The sequence below is a fragment of the Carya illinoinensis genome, chromosome 8 (genome assembly GCF_018687715.1).
Source record: "Carya illinoinensis cultivar Pawnee chromosome 8, C.illinoinensisPawnee_v1, whole genome shotgun sequence".
Classification (NCBI taxonomy): domain Eukaryota; kingdom Viridiplantae; phylum Streptophyta; class Magnoliopsida; order Fagales; family Juglandaceae; genus Carya; species Carya illinoinensis.
In genome coordinates, this window is record NC_056759.1 from 17,257,731 (window position 1) to 17,262,852 (window position 5,122).

Below are 5,122 nucleotides of genomic sequence, written 5' to 3' on the forward strand. Positions count from 1 at the left end.
AACGGCGCCAAAAGTTTCATAAGCTGCTACGATATTGTTAGTAATTAATATATTCTTGGCATGAAGACATTTTGATTTGGAAAGATTATTTCTAGTAATAAAGCCTTGAGACGATTAGCTAACACCTTAGATACGATTTGTTTGATAACATTGCATAAGCTAATTGGAGAGTCATTTAAATCCCTAATAGACGGGCCTAATGATACAAAGTAAAAGGCCCATATAATGGGCCCAACAGGACATGAAACCTATAGAAATACGATATGTCCGGGCTCACAGGATCATATCGCCCCTGATAAGATTAATTATTGTTGTAACCTAACTTACTGGCATATATATACCATTGAGGAAACAACGACATACTCAAGATCTCCCAGGATGTCAAACCGTTCATTCTGAGATCATATCCCGAGAATATGGTGATTAGAGCCCTGAGATTTGTGGAAAATATACTATTCTTCACCCATATATAAGGGACCAATGCAAATCAACTTAGCTACGATCTCTAGATCTTCCCCATTTTTCAAGTAATACTTCCATATTTCTAACTTACGCATCAAAGGTGCATCGAGCACACTGAGCCCTTTTTTCTTTCTTATTGCAAGCACTTGATCGAGATTAGTTGGTGGTGAAAAACGTCATCAACAGTGCACCGCCTGTGGAATCAATACAAATTCCTTGAACACCTATCACAAGATTTCTACATGCCTACTACAACATGCCTACTACAACATGCTCCCAAACAACCCATGCCCAAGATACCACCCTCTGAAAACATGGAGGCGCAACTTATAGAGGTGGAAGAACAATTAAAGAAAAAGAGAGAAATAATGGAGACCCTCCAACAATAGAATGAAAAGCCTTAAATGGAAAAATCCAGACTACAGTGAGGGAGCCACACCAAACCACAATGAACAACTGGAAGGAGAAGTACATAGTGCAGGTGGAGAGAACACCGAGGAAGCAGAGAAAAAGAAGCTGCATGATGAATTCATGAAATACGTTTTCATACGTCATGGGTTTCATAAGTTTGTGGTGTCAAATAGGGGCCCACTTTTTCTAAGTTCATTTTGGAAGGCCTTACTTCAATCTCAAGGATTATCTTTAGACTTCAGCTCAACCTACTATCCAAAGACGAACGACCAAACTCTCTACATAAATGTATCGAAAGATATCTGAGGTGTTATGCAGGGTTTAAACCCAAGATCTGTGACCAGTGGCTATCTATGACCGAGTGATGGTACAACACTACCTACCACACGGCCGCCAAAATGACCTTTTGAGGTTACTTATGGCTACCCACCACCAACCATCCTTTCATACATCCCTGGAACTATTTCTATTGGAGCAATAGATCAATTTTTATGCAACAAAGACTATATCATCAACTTATTGAAACATAATTTAACAGAAGCATAGAGTCGAATGAAATACTACACAGATAAACAGAGAACAAAGAGGGAATTATAAAAGGGTGACTGGGTTTACTTGAAATTACATAGGAAGAAAACCCTAGCTATGAGGTATAATATGAAGCTAGCCCAAGGTATTATGGGCCTTTCCCATTTGAAGAGAAGATCAGTTCAATGGCTTACCATGTGAAGCTACCAAAGACCTCTAAGATAAATCCAACGTTCCACATCTCTTGTCTTAAGAGAAAATTGGGCTCGTAGATCCAAGTCCTTCGTACCTTATCTCCTACGAACACCATGGGGGAGATACAACCAAAGCTAGAGCAAATTTTAGAGCGTCGCATGAGGAGGCAAGGGAATCGAGCCATTCGTGTGAAGTGGGTTGGTGTTTCAAAAGAAGAGAGCAGTTGGAAGTTGTTATGAAAGCTTCAAGCCCTTTACCCACACCTTTTGGGCAAGGTGCTTTGAACGAAGGGAAGTTGTTAGGGATCCATCGGCATAAGAAGAGAAAACCTAAGGAAGAAGATGAAAGGGAGAAGTGAAGTGTTGAACTGGAGGATGAGATCCTGCGAAGTGAAGTGAAGTGAAGAAAGACTTTAAACTAAAAGAACGGCATCATCTAGATACTAGTGGGGAATAGCATTTTGAGTGATGAGTTAGCTGTTTTGGTGCCATGATATGCACCATTTCATTAATGTAGGGGCTTGCAGTTTTTTGTGGGTCTTTTGTAATATGCAGCATTTAGGATTAAAATAACATCAAAATGGTGTGTTCAGCTATTGTTATTTTCTTTTAGCATTTCAATTGGTCAAGTTATCATTTTTTTTTTTTTATCAAAAAGTCTGTTACAAGTTTGTTGAGGGCGTCAAGTTTAAAGGAAGGGGGAGCGAAGGAGAATTTTATATGGCTTTTGCTTGTAATTGAAAAATGTTGGAGGTTTAGTGATTCCCTCGAAGAACCCTATTATCAATATAGTATTTCCTTTCTCTAATTCATTTCATAAACACCTTCTTCTCATCTTCATTATCACACCATTAATCCGGTATACCTACAATCCACCATTACATTACATTACATTCAGGATCTTAGCATTGTAGAAGCGATAACATATTCTCCGGCTTCACCTTCTCATCCCCAAAGGGAAAATCAAACAACTGCACATCCTTATTATCTTCAAAACCCTTTGAATCTTGGTCTTGAACCCCATTAGCCAAAACATTGAGGGCAGAATTCTCCAACCATGTATCACGATTATTATTGTCAATACCTTCAAACGACTACTTTGTCTCTAAGAGATGTGAGCCAAAATCAAAGTAGTTCGTTGAGATTTAGGAGAAGAATCAAGAGTGTTGTAAAAGGAAAGAGTTTTTGAGAAAAGGACAATGCTACTACCCTCACCGACAAACTCCATTGAGAATATCTACCACATAGGCAAATTTTTTTTATTATTTTTCTAAATATATTTTTTTAAATGTTTAAATCTCATAAACATTTAAAAAAATACAAACTCATTAAAAAATATTTTCTTAATCATTAAATAAAAAAATACAATCAGTACACTTTCAATAGATATTCTCGGTAGGAATCTCATTTCCCTTGAGAAAAAACCTTGTTAAGAGAGGACATTAAACTTGTGAAGGGTTTTAGAGGAAGAAGGTACCTTTGGGGTTATGGCATGCACATAACTCACATAAGCCTAAGCTCCTACCATTATGGAGGAATGAAAAATTCTTGCCACCATTGATCTCCACATCATCTCTATTTCTCTTTCAGTTTCTATGTTTTTTGGTGTATGTGTGTGAAGGTCAAGGTATGTATAGTCATGCATCCAAAATCCTAATCACGCATGACCCTAATCACATGTTTGGTCGAAGAGAAATGTTTTTAAAAAAATCATATAAAAGAAAACTTATAAAGTAACGTACCTGGACAATATATCCAATATATTGTCAAATTATAAAACTTTTTTTTATTGTAAAATAGATCCAATATATCGAATCAAACCACATTATTTTGTAAGATTGCAATATAAATCTAGTAATTTTCGTCACCAAATATTGATTAACATACTTTATACGTTTAAATGTGCATGGCAAATTATGTAGTACTATCAAGTATTAAAGGGTCTAGAAATTGAATGAATTGTGTTCTTTTTTTTTTTTAAGGAAAATTGTTATCATTTATTTATAAGAGAAACTTACATCCATGATCAAATACATTATAGGATCTTCCTATATCAAACATGACATCATAAACTAAAATAATGAATTTGGAGTCCCACCAGTACATTATTTCCTTTCGTGGCTGGTCTAGTCTTCACTATTGCTGATACTTTCTACAGACAATCATCTAAGAAACATTACTCTTTGCTTAAACAGAGACTCAACCTCACTCAACCTTAACAGACAAACATTCGAGAAACGAACTCTTTTTTTTTTTTTTTAATTAACAGTAAGGAAAAAAAGTAGTAAGATAGATGCGAAAAATGACAGATTTTAGTTTGAACCAACTCCAGTAGACTTTGGAATCTATGACAGCCTACGAAGCAACACACTTGTCAGCTACAAAGGTTAGATCTGAAAGGTCTAGTGGTGGCGAATTCGATGATCTAGTACGTGTTGAGAAGAGCTGTCGGAAAAGGTGGCATGTAAGACCATGCCCAAATGTGGGCAGCGCGTGAGAACTACACATAGTGATTTTCACAAAACCACCACTTTCTTACGAACAATTTTCGACCTATATATCTCCTTGTGCCGCAAGTCTCTCAAGAGTTGTCGAAAAGATGTAAATTTGTCCTTTTCAACCTTGAAGAAAACAAAATAAAACTAAACAATAGCAACAAGGTGGATCAACATTGTATTTTAGACTAATATATTCTTTTACCATCAAGCATGCCTAAGGAAACATGACGATAATCATGCGTCATACCGTTCATTCCAGTAAGGAGAATTATTTTTTTAATCATTTTGATTTTCTTGAAAATCTCTATGCGAAGATATATCCAGGACAAAGTTTTCTTCCAAATTCGAATATCTCCGCGACGAATCCAATTTATTCTATTTTCATGTATCGTTTGACACATTGTTTTAATGATAAAAAAGAATATGCTGAAAGATCTATTCTAATGGTATAATAATAACTCTTACAGGTTAAAAATGAGATGTCAAGAAATCCCTCTCCAACCTACTCGTGACGGGCAATATAATCTTGAATAGAAATGAAAATAAAGCAATATAAAAGGGAAGGCTTTAGGCCTCCTACGGCAAAAACAATAGTATGCTAATGGCCTCATGGACTTTTACAAGAATTACAACCCGTTGGATTAAAATTAAGAAAAATAAGACTCTTTTAAGTCGAATGAATTAGAAACCGGAACTCCAAAAGAAAAAAATTGCAATACCAACCGAGAAAATAGCAATTCGGCTGTACAACTGGCTATAGATAAAAACAAAAATTCTATGTGTAATCACTTTTATATACATATTGTGCACTCCACTAATGAAATTAATTGCATCACTTTTTTTAATATAAAATAAATGCTTTGGCTAATCACATTAATAGAGTGCGCATGAAGTATGTAAAAATAACTATACAAAAAGAAATTAATAATTCTCTCTTTATTCCAATATTAAAGACGAGTCCTATTCTAAGGCTAGAGAGGCTCATCCAAAAAAAAAAAAAAAAAATTACCCATGTTTTTTCCTTGGAGG